The sequence below is a fragment of the Coregonus clupeaformis genome, unplaced genomic scaffold (assembly GCF_020615455.1).
Source record: "Coregonus clupeaformis isolate EN_2021a unplaced genomic scaffold, ASM2061545v1 scaf1772, whole genome shotgun sequence".
NCBI lineage: Eukaryota > Metazoa > Chordata > Actinopteri > Salmoniformes > Salmonidae > Coregonus > Coregonus clupeaformis.
In genome coordinates this window covers 75001-88936 of record NW_025535226.1, presented here as the reverse complement: position 1 = coordinate 88936, position 13936 = coordinate 75001, and the positions used below count along the sequence as shown (strand labels likewise).

The 13936-nt window shown below is 41.9% G+C and overlaps 10 non-coding genes and 1 pseudogene across 10 annotated transcripts; all 11 read right to left on the bottom strand.

Annotated features, from left to right (window-relative positions):
• Positions 1–421: 421 nt before the first annotated feature.
• Positions 422–540, bottom strand: LOC123487540. The gene has a single exon (XR_006659815.1). It is a non-coding gene; the product is annotated as a 5S ribosomal RNA (ribosomal RNA).
• Positions 541–2144: 1604 nt separating this feature from the next.
• LOC123487538 lies at positions 2145–2263 on the bottom strand (annotated as a pseudogene).
• A 1157-nt stretch (positions 2264–3420) lies between these two features.
• On the bottom strand, positions 3421–3539 carry LOC123487529. Its single transcript, XR_006659806.1, has one exon. It is a non-coding gene; the product is annotated as a 5S ribosomal RNA (ribosomal RNA).
• A 1166-nt stretch (positions 3540–4705) lies between these two features.
• On the bottom strand, positions 4706–4824 carry LOC123487542. The gene has a single exon (XR_006659817.1). It is a non-coding gene; the product is annotated as a 5S ribosomal RNA (ribosomal RNA).
• Positions 4825–5979: 1155 nt separating this feature from the next.
• LOC123487536 lies at positions 5980–6098 on the bottom strand. Its single transcript, XR_006659813.1, has one exon. It is a non-coding gene; the product is annotated as a 5S ribosomal RNA (ribosomal RNA).
• Positions 6099–7253: 1155 nt separating this feature from the next.
• LOC123487530 lies at positions 7254–7372 on the bottom strand. The gene has a single exon (XR_006659807.1). It is a non-coding gene; the product is annotated as a 5S ribosomal RNA (ribosomal RNA).
• Positions 7373–8526: 1154 nt separating this feature from the next.
• LOC123487541 lies at positions 8527–8645 on the bottom strand. Its single transcript, XR_006659816.1, has one exon. It is a non-coding gene; the product is annotated as a 5S ribosomal RNA (ribosomal RNA).
• Positions 8646–9801: 1156 nt separating this feature from the next.
• On the bottom strand, positions 9802–9920 carry LOC123487534. The gene has a single exon (XR_006659811.1). It is a non-coding gene; the product is annotated as a 5S ribosomal RNA (ribosomal RNA).
• A 1162-nt stretch (positions 9921–11082) lies between these two features.
• Positions 11083–11202, bottom strand: LOC123487537. Its single transcript, XR_006659814.1, has one exon. It is a non-coding gene; the product is annotated as a 5S ribosomal RNA (ribosomal RNA).
• Positions 11203–12374: 1172 nt separating this feature from the next.
• LOC123487535 lies at positions 12375–12495 on the bottom strand. Its single transcript, XR_006659812.1, has one exon. It is a non-coding gene; the product is annotated as a 5S ribosomal RNA (ribosomal RNA).
• A 1174-nt stretch (positions 12496–13669) lies between these two features.
• LOC123487533 lies at positions 13670–13788 on the bottom strand. Its single transcript, XR_006659810.1, has one exon. It is a non-coding gene; the product is annotated as a 5S ribosomal RNA (ribosomal RNA).
• Between the last annotated feature and the right edge of the window lie 148 nt (positions 13789–13936).

Sequence of the window (13936 nt, the reverse complement as noted above, 5' to 3'; positions counted from 1 at the left end):
CAAATGGTCACCTGATAGGGTTTAAACATTGTTGTGGACATAGAACATCCAATTGTGCTGTTTTGCTATTAAAAAGGTGTACTTTTGAGAGCGAAAACCTGCCAAAACAGGGACAAACGGTCAACGGGGAAATCTAAACGGAGAAAAGGGAACTTGGGAATTAACGGAATCAGGCAAAACATTGAAGGGATTTTATAGTGCCCTAATGGACTACAGACATTGACTGTCTCCTAGACTAAAAACAAAGGCTGCATGTACTGCCTATATTTTGAGGGAAACGCACTGTCCATTATTTGATTTGATCAGGGCAGGGCAGCACACACAAACTGCATTTAGTCCAATAACAATCCATGATATTATTAGGGTGATAAATAAAAGGCAGTTGCTCCATGACACAAGAGCACGCTCTACTGGGACAAAAAGCTTACAGCACCTGGTATTCCCAGGCGGTCTCCCATCCAAGTACTAACCAGGCCCGACCCTGCTTAGCTTCCGAGATCGGACGAGATCGGGCGTATTCAGGCTGGTATGGCCGTAAGCGAGGGAACAACTCTTGGTACACTATATAAAGTCAATGTGTCACTCACTCTGAAAGGGACACAGAAACGTATCCACTTTGTGACACAAACTGAAGAAGCTCAACCCTTGCTTACATTTCCAATATATATATATATATATTTATATTTGAGTCTTGTTGGGGGAGAGGGCATATCCTATGTTGATTTATGACAAGTTCATTGACTAGGGCCCTATAAAATAGGCGTTGCGGACCGAATCACGGAATCCAGACATTAAACCGAAATGCAACAATATTCAAACATTTATTGAACTTAGTAAGAAATCAACTAAATCTATTCAACTTGTTAGAAAACGCATTCATTTGCCCAAGTCAATCATAAGACATGAACAAAATGCATCAGTGATTCGTATTTCCATGAACTTTCTGAAACGGCACAGGAATGCCCCTGTCTGTGTGCATGTGTGCGGTGCGCGGCGTATGTCTACACTTTGTGTAGCCGTTAGCGATGATGCTAATGATAACCTTCTTCTGGTAGGGAAGGAATGGCTTTCCCCAAAACCTTCGCAAGTAAATGTTAACTACAAAGTAGCCTATGCCTGCCTGGCACAATTATACCGTGATCATTTGCATCACTCCAGTGGCCATTTGTTCTACAGCAACACCGCTTAACCAAACAAAGGTCTCTTCCTGGTGCACGCTTGCATTTAAGGGTAACTACACCCCAAAATCTAAATGTCTTACATTTTTCCCAGACCTCACAAATGGTCACCTGATAGGGTTTAAACATTGTTGTGGACATAGAACATCCAATTGTGCTGTTTTGCTATTAAAAAGGTGTACTTTTGAGAGCGAAAACCTGCCAAAACAGGGACAAACGGTCAACGGGGAAATCTAAACGGAGAAAAGGGAACTTGGGAATTAACGGAATCAGGCAAAACATTGAAGGGATTTTATAGTGCCCTAATGGACTACAGACATTGACTGTCTCCTAGACTAAAAACAAAGGCTGCATGTACTGCCTATATTTTGAGGGAAACGCACTGTCCATTATTTGATTTGATCAGGGCAGGGCAGCACACACAAACTGCATTTAGTCCAATAACAATCCATGATATTATTAGGGTGATAAATAAAAGGCAGTTGCTCCATGACACAAGAGCACGCTCTACTGGGACAAAAGCTTACAGCACCTGGTATTCCCAGGCGGTCTCCCATCCAAGTACTAACCAGGCCCGACCCTGCTTAGCTTCCGAGATCGGACAAGATCGGGCGTATTTTTATTAACCAAATTTTTACTTATTTTTTTTATATCATAGCTTCATATTTCACATCACATCTTCATGCTTATTTTTACATATCATAGCTTCATATTTCACATCTCATAGCTTCACAGCTTATTTTTATATCATAGCTTCTCCCTCTTCACAGTTTTCATATCATAGCTTCATATTCACTCTCATAGCTTCACAGCTTTTTTTACATATCATAGCTTCATATTTCACACACATCTTCACATCTCATAGCTTCACAGCTTATTTTTTTCCATATCATAGCTTCATATTTCACATCTTCACATCTCAGCCTATAACGCAGATTATCAGTCCACGTCATAGCTTCTTACATGCTTTTACAGCAACTGGTATTCCAAGGTGGTCCCCCATCCAAGTACTAACCAGCCCTAAACCTGCTTAGCTTCCGAGATCTGACGAGATCGGGCGTATTCAGGCTGGTATGGCCGTAAGCGGGAACAACTCTTGGTACACTATATAAAGTCAATGTGTCACTCACTCTGAAAGGGACACAGAAACGTATCCACTTTGTGACACAAACTGAAGAAGCTCAACCCTTGCTTACATTTCCAATATATATATATATATATATTTTGAGTCTTGTTGGGGGGGAAGAGGGCATATCCTATGTTGATTTATGACAAGTTCATTGACTAGGGCCCTATAAAATAGGCGTTGCGGACCGAATCACGGAATCCAGACATTAAACCGAAATTCAACAATATTCAAACATTTATTGAACTTAGTAAGAAATCAACTAAATCTATTCAACTTGTTAGAAAACGCATTCATTTGCCCAAGTCAATCATAAGACATGAACAAAATGCATCAGTGATTCGTATTTCCATGAACTTTCTGGCCGGCACAGGAATGCCCCTGTCTGTGTGCATGTGTGCGGTGCGCGCGTATGTCTACACTTTGTGTAGCCGTTAGCGATGATGCTAATGATAACCTTCTTCTGGTAGGGAAGGAATGGCTTTCCCCAAAACCTTCGCAAGTAAATGTTAACTACAAAGTAGCCTATGCCTGCCTGGCAGAATTATACCGTGATCATTTGCATCACTCCAGTGGCCATTTGTTCTACAGCAACACCGCTTAACCAAACAAAGGTCTCTTCCTGGTGCACGCTTGCATTTAAGGGTAACTACACCCCAAAATCTAAATGTCTTACATTTTTCCCAGACCTCACAAATGGTCACCTGATAGGGTTTAAACATTGTTGTGGACATAGAACATCCAATTGTGCTGTTTTGCTATTAAAAAGGTGTACTTTTGAGAGCGAAAACCTGCCAAAACAGGGACAAACGGTCAACGGGGAAATCTAAACGGAGAAAAGGGAACTTGGGAATTAACGGAATCAGGCAAAACATTGAAGGGATTTTATAGTGCCCTAATGGACTACAGACATTGACTGTCTCCTAGACTAAAAACAAAGGCTGCATGTACTGCCTATATTTTGAGGGAAACGCACTGTCCATTATTTGATTTGATGACAGGGCAGGGCAGCACACACAAACTGCATTTAGTCCAATAACAATCCATGATATTATTAGGGTGATAAATAAAAGGCAGTTGCTCCATGACACAAGAGCACGCTCTACTGGGACAAAAAGCTTACAGCACCTGGTATTCCCAGGCGGTCTCCCATCCAAGTACTAACCAGGCCCGACCCTGCTTAGCTTCCGAGATCGGACAAGATCGGGCGTATTCAGGCTGGTATGGCCGTAAGCGAGGAACAACTCTTGGTACACTATATAAAGTCAATGTGTCACTCACTCTGAAAGGGACACAGAAACGTATCCACTTTGTGACACAAACTGAAGAAGCTCAACCCTTTGCTTACATTTCCAATATATATATATATATATTTTATATATATATTTGAGTCTTGTTGGGGGGAGAGGGCATATCCTATGTTGATTTATGACAAGTTCATTGACTAGGGCCCTATAAAATAGGCGTTGCGGACCGAATCACGGAATCCAGACATTAAACCGAAATTCAACAATATTCAAACATTTATTGAACTTAGTAAGAAATCAACTAAATCTATTCAACTTGTTAGAAAACGCATTCATTTGCCCAAGTCAATCATAAGACATGAACAAAATGCATCAGTGATTCGTATTTCCATGAACTTTCTGAAACGGCACAGGAATGCCCCTGTCTGTGTGCATGTGTGCGGTGCGCGCGTATGTCTACACTTTGTGTAGCCGTTAGCGATGATGCTAATGATAACCTTCTTCTGGTAGGGAAGGAATGGCTTTCCCCAAAACCTTCGCAAGTAAATGTTAACTACAAAGTAGCCTATGCCTGCCTGGCAGAATTATACCGTGATCATTTGCATCACTCCAGTGGCCATTTGTTCTACAGCAACACCGCTTAACCAAACAAAGGTCTCTTCCTGGTGCACGCTTGCATTTAAGGGTAACTACACCCCCAAATCTAAATGTCTTACATTTTTCCCAGACCTCACAAATGGTCACCTGATAGGGTTTAAACATTGTTGTGGACATAGAACATCCAATTGTGCTGTTTTGCTATTAAAAAGGTGTACTTTTGAGAGCGAAAACCTGCCAAAACAGGGACAAACGGTCAACGGGGAAATCTAAACGGAGAAAAGGGAACTTGGGAATTAACGGAATCAGGCAAAACATTGAAGGGATTTTATAGTGCCCTAATGGACTACAGACATTGACTGTCTCCTAGACTAAAAACAAAGGCTGCATGTACTGCCTATATTTTGAGGGAAACGCACTGTCCATTATTTGATTTGATCAGGGCAGGGCAGCACACACAAACTGCATTTAGTCCAATAACAATCCATGATATTATTAGGGTGATAAATAAAAGGCAGTTGCTCCATGACACAAGAGCACGCTCTACTGGGACAAAAAGCTTACAGCACCTGGTATTCCCAGGCGGTCTCCCATCCAAGTACTAACCAGGCCCGACCCTGCTTAGCTTCCGAGATCGGACGAGATCAGGCGTATTCAGGCTGGTATGGCCGTAAGCGAAGGGAACAACTCTTGGTACACTATATAAAGTCAATGTGTCACTCACTCTGAAAGGGACACAGAAACGTATCCACTTTGTGACACAAACTGAAGAAGCTCAACCCTTGCTTACATTTCCAATATATATATATATATATATTTGAGTCTTGTTGGGGGGAAGAGGGCATATCCTATGTTGATTTATGACAAGTTCATTGACTAGGGCCCTATAAAATAGGCGTTGCGGACCGAATCACGGAATCCAGACATTAAACCGAAATTCAACAATATTCAAACATTTATTGAACTTAGTAAGAAATCAACTAAATCTATTCAACTTGTTAGAAAACGCATTCATTTGCCCAAGTCAATCATAAGACATGAACAAAATGCATCAGTGATTCGTATTTCCATGAACTTTCTGACCGGCACAGGAATGCCCCTGTCTGTGTGCATGTGTGCGGTGCGCGCGTATGTCTACACTTTGTGTAGCCGTTAGCGATGATGCTAATGATAACCTTCTTCTGGTAGGGAAGGAATGGCTTTCCCCAAAACCTTCGCAAGTAAATGTTAACTACAAAGTAGCCTATGCCTGCCTGGCAGAATTATACCGTGATCATTTGCATCACTCCAGTGGCCATTTGTTCTACAGCAACACCGCTTAACCAAACAAAGGTCTCTTCCTGGTGCACGCTTGCATTTAAGGGTAACTACACCCCAAAATCTAAATGTCTTACATTTTTCCCAGACCTCACAAATGGTCACCTGATAGGGTTTAAACATTGTTGTGGACATAGAACATCCAATTGTGCTGTTTTGCTATTAAAAAGGTGTACTTTTGAGAGCGAAAACCTGCCAAAACAGGGACAAACGGTCAACGGGGAAATCTAAACGGAGAAAAGGGAACTTGGGAATTAACGGAATCAGGCAAAACATTGAAGGGATTTTATAGTGCCCTAATGGACTACAGACATTGACTGTCTCCTAGACTAAAAACAAAGGCTGCATGTCTTGCCTATATTTTGAGGGAAACGCACTGTCCATTATTTGATTTGATCAGGGCAGGGCAGCACACACAAACTGCATTTAGTCCAATAACAATCCATGATATTATTAGGGTGATAAATAAAAGGCAGTTGCTCCATGACACAAGAGCACGCTCTACTGGGACAAAAGCTTACAGCACCTGGTATTCCCAGGCGGTCTCCCATCCAAGTACTAACCAGGCCCGACCCTGCTTAGCTTCCGAGATCGGACGAGATCGGGCGTATTCAGGCTGGTATGGCCGTAAGCAAGGGAACAACTCTTGGTACACTATATAAAGTCAATGTGTCACTCACTCTGAAAGGGACACAGAAACGTATCCACTTTGTGACACAAACTGAAGAAGCTCAACCCTTGCTTACATTTCCAATATATATATATATATATATTTTGAGTCTTGTTGGGGGGAGAGGGCATATCCTATGTTGATTTATGACAAGTTCATTGACTAGGGCCCTATAAAATAGGCGTTGCGGACCGAATCACGGAATCCAGACATTAAACCGAAATTCAACAATATTCAAACATTTATTGAACTTAGTAAGAAATCAACTAAATCTATTCAACTTGTTAGAAAACGCATTCATTTGCCCAAGTCAATCATAAGACATGAACAAAATGCATCAGTGATTCGTATTTCCATGAACTTTCTGAAACGGCACAGGAATGCCCCTGTCTGTGTGCATGTGTGCGGTGCGCGCGTATGTCTACACTTTGTGTAGCCGTTAGCGATGATGCTAATGATAACCTTCTTCTGGTAGGGAAGGAATGGCTTTCCCCAAAACCTTCGCAAGTAAATGTTAACTACAAAGTAGCCTATGCCTGCCTGGCAGAATTATACCGTGATCATTTGCATCACTCCAGTGGCCATTTGTCCTACAGCAACACCGCTTAACCAAACAAAGGTCTCTTCCTGGTGCACGCTTGCATTTAAGGGTAACTACACCCCAAAATCTAAATGTCTTACATTTTTCCCAGACCTCACAAATGGTCACCTGATAGGGTTTAAACATTGTTGTGGACATAGAACATCCAATTGTGCTGTTTTGCTATTAAAAAGGTGTACTTTTGAGAGCGAAAACCTGCCAAAACAGGGACAAACGGTCAACGGGGAAATCTAAACGGAGAAAAGGGAACTTGGGAATTAACGGAATCAGGCAAAACATTGAAGGGATTTTATAGTGCCCTAATGGACTACAGACATTGACTGTCTCCTAGACTAAAAACAAAGGCTGCATGTACTGCCTATATTTTGAGGGAAACGCACTGTCCATTATTTGATTTGATCAGGGCAGGGCAGCACACACAAACTGCATTTAGTCCAATAACAATCCATGATATTATTAGGGTGATAAATAAAAGGCAGTTGCTCCATGACACAAGAGCACGCTCTACTGGGACAAAAGCTTACAGCACCTGGTATTCCCAGGCGGTCTCCCATCCAAGTACTAACCAGGCCCGACCCTGCTTAGCTTCCGAGATCGGACGAGATCAGGCGTATTCAGGCTGGTATGGCCGTAAGAGAGGGAACAACTCTTGGTACACTATATAAAGTCAATGTGTCACTCACTCTGAAAGGGACACAGAAACGTATCCACTTTGTGACACAAACTGAAGAAGCTCAACCCTTGCTTACATTTCCAATATATATATATATATATTTGAGTCTTGTTGGGGGGGAGAGGGCATATCCTATGTTGATTTATGACAAGTTCATTGACTAGGGCCCTATAAAATAGGCGTTGCGGACCGAATCACGGAATCCAGACATTAAACCGAAATTCAACAATATTCAAACATTTATTGAACTTAGTAAGAAATCAACTAAATCTATTCAACTTGTTAGAAAACGCATTCATTTGCCCAAGTCAATCATAAGACATGAACAAAATGCATCAGTGATTCGTATTTCCATGAACTTTCTGAAACGGCACAGGAATGCCCCTGTCTGTGTGCATGTGTGCGGTGCGCGCGTATGTCTACACTTTGTGTAGCCGTTAGCGATGATGCTAATGATAACCTTCTTCTGGTAGGGAAGGAATGGCTTTCCCCAAAACCTTCGCAAGTAAATGTTAACTACAAAGTAGCCTATGCCTGCCTGGCAGAATTATACCGTGATCATTTGCATCACTCCAGTGGCCATTTGTCCTACAGCAACACCGCTTAACCAAACAAAGGTCTCTTCCTGGTGCACGCTTGCATTTAAGGGTAACTACACCCCAAAATCTAAATGTCTTACATTTTTCCCAGACCTCACAAATGGTCACCTGATAGGGTTTAAACATTGTTGTGGACATAGAACATCCAATTGTGCTGTTTTGCTATTAAAAAGGTGTACTTTTGAGAGCGAAAACCTGCCAAAACAGGGACAAACGGTCAACGGGGAAATCTAAACGGAGAAAAGGGAACTTGGGAATTAACGGAATCAGGCAAAACATTGAAGGGATTTTATAGTGCCCTAATGGACTACAGACATTGACTGTCTCCTAGACTAAAAACAAAGGCTGCATGTACTGCCTATATTTTGAGGGAAACGCACTGTCCATTATTTGATTTGATCAGGGCAGGGCAGCACACACAAACTGCATTTAGTCCAATAACAATCCATGATATTATTAGGGTGATAAATAAAAGGCAGTTGCTCCATGACACAAGAGCACGCTCTACTGGGACAAAAAGCTTACAGCACCTGGTATTCCCAGGCGGTCTCCCATCCAAGTACTAACCAGGCCCTACCCTGCTTAGCTTCCGAGATCGGACGAGATCAGGCGTATTCAGGCTGGTATGGCCGTAAGCGAGGGAACAACTCTTGGTACACTATATAAAGTCAATGTGTCACTCACTCTGAAAGGGACACAGAAACGTATCCACTTTGTGACACAAACTGAAGAAGCTCAACCCTTGCTTACATTTCCAATATATATATATATATATTTTAGTCTTGTTGGGGGGGGAAGAGGGCATATCCTATGTTGATTTATGACAAGTTCATTGACTAGGGCCCTATAAAATAGGCGTTGCGGACCGAATCACGGAATCCAGACATTACACCGAAATTCAAAAATATTCAAACATTTATTGAACTTAGTAAGAAATCAACTAAATCTATTCAACTTGTTAGAAAACGCATTCATTTGCCCAAGTCAATCATAAGACATGAACAAAATGCATCAGTGATTCGTATTTCCATGAACTTTCTGGCACGGCACAGGAATGCCCCTGTCTGTGTGCATGTGTGCGGTGCGCGCGTATGTCTACACTTTGTGTAGCCGTTAGCGATGATGCTAATGATAACCTTCTTCTGGTAGGGAAGGAATGGCTTTCCCCAAAACCTTCGCAAGTAAATGTTAACTACAAAGTAGCCTATGCCTGCCTGGCAGAATTATACCGTGATCATTTGCATCACTCCAGTGGCCATTTGTCCTACAGCAACACCGCTTAACCAAACAAAGGTCTCTTCCTGGTGCACGCTTGCATTTAAGGGTAACTACACCCCAAAATCTAAATGTCTTACATTTTTCCCAGACCTCACAAATGGTCACCTGATAGGGTTTAAACATTGTTGTGGACATAGAACATCCAATTGTGCTGTTTTGCTATTAAAAAGGTGTACTTTTGAGAGCGAAAACCTGCCAAAACAGGGACAAACGGTCAACGGGGAAATCTAAACGGAGAAAAGGGAACTTGGGAATTAACAGAATCAGGCAAAACATTGAAGGGATTTTATAGTGCCCTAATGGACTACAGACATTGACTGTCTCCTAGACTAAAAACAAAGGCTGCATGTACTGCCTATATTTTGAGGGAAACGCACTGTCCATTATTTGATTTGATCAGGGCAGGGCAGCACACACAAACTACATTTAGTCCAATAACAATCCATGATATTATTAGGGTGATAAATAAAAGGCAGTTGCTCCATGACACAAGAGCACGCTCTACTGGGACAAAAAGCTTACAGCACCTGGTATTCCCAGGCGGTCTCCCATCCAAATACTAACCAGGCCCGACGCTGCTTAGCTTCCGAGATCGGACGAGATCAGGCGTATTCAGGCTGGTATGGCCGTAAGCAAGTGAATAACTCTTGGTACACTATATAAAGTAAATGTGTCACTCACTCTGAAAGGGACACAGAAACGTATCCACTTTGTGACACAAACTGAAGAAGCTCAACCCTTGCTTACATTTCCAATATATATATATATATATATATATATTTTAGTCTTGTTGGGGGGAAGAGGGCATATCCTATGTTGATTTATGACAAGTTCATTGACTAGGGCCCTATAAAATAGGCGTTGCGGACCGAATCACGGAATCCAGACATTAAACCGAAATTCAACAATATTCAAACATTTATTGAACTTAGTAAGAAATCAACTAAATCTATTCAACTTGTTAGAAAACGCATTCATTTGCCCAAGTCAATCATAAGACATGAACAAAATGCATCAGTGAGTCGTATTTCCATGAACTTTCTGGCACGGCACAGGAATGCCCCTGTCTGTGTGCATGTGTGCGGTGCGCGCGTATGTCTACACTTTGTGTAGCCGTTAGCGATGATGCTAATGATAACCTTCTTCTGGTAGGGAAGGAATGGCTTTCCCCAAAACCTTCGCAAGTAAATGTTAACTACAAAGTAGCCTATGCCTGCCTGGAAGAATTATACCGTGATCATTTGCATCACTCCAGTGGCCATTTGTTCTACAGAAACACCGCTTAACCAAACAAAGGTCTCTTCCTGGTGCACGCTTGCATTTAAGGGTAACTACACCCCAAAATCTAAATGTCTTACATTTTTCCCAGACCTCACAAATGGTCACCTGATAGGGTTTAAACATTGTTGTGGACATAGAACATCCAATTGTGCTGTTTTGCTATTAAAAAGGTGTACTTTTGAGAGCGAAAACCTGCCAAAACAGGGACAAACGGTCAACGGGGAAATCTAAACGGAGAAAAGGGAACTTGGGAATTAACGGAATCAGGCAAAACATTGAAGGGATTTTATAGTGCCCTAATGGACTACAGACATTGACTGTCTCCTAGACTAAAAACAAAGGCTGCATGTACTGCCTATATTTTGAGGGAAACGCACTGTCCATTATTTGATTTGATCAGGGCAGGGCAGCACACACAAACTGCATTTAGTCCAATAACAATCCATGATATTATTAGGGTGATAAATAAAAGGCAGTTGCTCCATGACACAAGAGCACGCTCTACTGGGACAAAAAGCTTACAGCACCTGGTATTCCCAGGCGGTCTCCCATCCAAGTACTAACCAGGCCCGACCCTGCTTAGCTTCCGAGATCGGACGAGAAAGGGGCGTATTCAGGCTGGTATGGCCGTAAGCTAGGGAACAACTCTTGGTACACTATATAAAGTCAATGTGTCACTCACTCTGAAAGGGACACAGAAACGTATCCACTTTGTGACACAAACTGAAGAAGCTCAATCCTTGCTTACATTTCCAATATATATATATATATATATATATATATATATTTGAGTCTTGTTGGGGGGGGGGGAAGAGGGCATATCCTATGTTGATTTATGACAAGTTCATTGACTAGGGCCCTATAAAATAGGCGTTGCGGACCGAATCACGGAATCCAGACATTAAACCGAAATTCAACAATATTCAAACATTTATTGAACTTAGTAAGAAATCAACTAAATCTATTCAACTTGTTAGAAAACGCATTCATTTGCCCAAGTCAATCATAAGACATGAACAAAATGCATCAGTGAGTCGTATTTCCATGAACTTTCTGGCACGGCACAGGAATGCCCCTGTCTGTGTGCATGTGTGCGGTGCGCGCGTATGTCTACACTTTGTGTAGCCGTTAGCGATGATGCTAATGATAACCTTCTTCTGGTAGGGAAGGAATGGCTTTCTCCAAAACCTTCGCAAGTAAATGTTAACTACAAAGTAGCCTATGCCTGCCTGGCAGAATTATACCGTGATCATTTGCATCACTCCAGTGGCCATTTGTTCTACAGCAACACCGCTTAACCAAACAAAGGTCTCTTCCTGGTGCACGCTTGCATTTAAGGGTAACTACACCCCAAAATCTAAATGTCTTACATTTTTCCCAGACCTCACAAATGGTCACCTGATAGGGTTTAAACATTGTTGTGGACATAGAACATCCAATTGTGCTGTTTTGCTATTAAAAAGGTGTACTTTTGAGAGCGAAAACCTGCCAAAACAGGGACAAACGGTCAACGGGGAAATCTAAACGGAGAAAAGGGAACTTGGGAATTAACGGAATCAGGCAAAACATTGAAGGGATTTTATAGTGCCCTAATGGACTACAGACATTGACTGTCTCCTAGACTAAAAACAAAGGCTGCATGTACTGCCTATATTTTGAGGGAAACGCACTGTCCATTATTTGATTTGATCAGGGCAGGGCAGCACACACAAACTGCATTTAGTCCAATAACAATCCATGATATTATTAGGGTGATAAATAAAAGGCAGTTGCTCCATGACACAAGAGCACGCTCTACTGGGACAAAAGCTTACAGCACCTGGTATTCCCAGGCGGTCTCCCAACCAAGTACTAACCAGGCCCGACCCTGCTTAGCTTCCAGAGATCGGACGAGATCGGGGCGTATTCAGGCTGGTATGGCCGTAAGCGAGGAACAACTCTTGGTACACTATATAAAGTCAATGTGTCACTCACTCTGAAAGGGACACAGAAACGTATCCACTTTGTGACACAAACTGAAGAAGCTCAACCCTTGCTTACATTTCCAATATATATATATATATATATATATATATATATATATATTTGAGTCTTGTTGGGGGGAAGAGGGCATATCCTATGTTGATTTATGACAAGTTCATTGACTAGGGCCCTATAAAATAGGCGTTGCGGACCGAATCACAGAATCCAGACATTAAACCGAAATTCAACAATATTCAAACATTTATTGAACTTAGTAAGAAATCAACTAAATCTATTCAACTTGTTAGAAAACGCATTCATTTGCCCAAGTCAATCATAAGACATGAACAAAATGCATCAGTGATTCGTATTTCCATGAACTTTCTGAAACGGCACAGGAATGCCCCTGTCTGTGTGCATGTGTGCGGTGCGCGCGTATGTCTACACTTTGTGTAGCCGTTAGCGATGATGCTAATGATAACCTTCTTCTGGTAGGGAAGGAATGGCTTTCCCCAAAACCTTCGCAAGTAAATGTTAACTACAAAGTAGCCTATGCCTGCCTGGCAGAATTATACCGTGATCATTTGCATCACTCCAGTGGCCATTTGTTCTACAGCAACACCGCTTAACCAAACAAAGGTCTCTTCCTGGTGCACGCTTGCATTTAAGGGTAACTACACCCCAAAATCTAAATGTCTTACATTTTTCCCAGACCTCACAAATGGTCACCTGATAGGGTTTAAACATTGTTGTGGACATAGAACATCCAATTGTGCTGTTTTGCTATTAAAAAGGTGTACTTTTGAGAGCGAAAACCTGCCAAAACAGGGACAAACGGTCAACGGGGAAATCTAAACGGAGAAAAGGGAACTTGGGAATTAACGGAATCAGGCAAAACATTGAAGGGATTTTATAGTGCCCTAATGGACTACAGACATTGACTGTCTCCTAGACTGAAAAACAAAGGCTGCATGTACTGCCTATATTTTGAGGGAAACGCACTGTCCATTATTTGATTTGATCAGGGCAGGGCAGCACACACAAACTGCATTTAGTCCAATAACAATCCATGATATTATTAGGGTGATAAATAAAAGGCAGTTGCTCCATGACACAAGAGCACGCTCTACTGGGACAAAAAGCTTACAGCACCTTGTATTCCCAGGCGGTCTCCCATCCAAGTACTAACCAGGCCCGACCCTGCTTAGCTTCCGAGATCGGACAAGATCGGGCGTATTCAGGCTGGTATGGCCGTAAGCTAGGGAACAACTCTTGGTACACTATATAAAGTCAATGTGTCACTCACTCTGAAAGGGACACAGAAACGTATCCACTTTGTGACACAAACTGAAGAAGCTCAACCCTTGCTTACATTTCCAATATATATATATATATATATATATATTT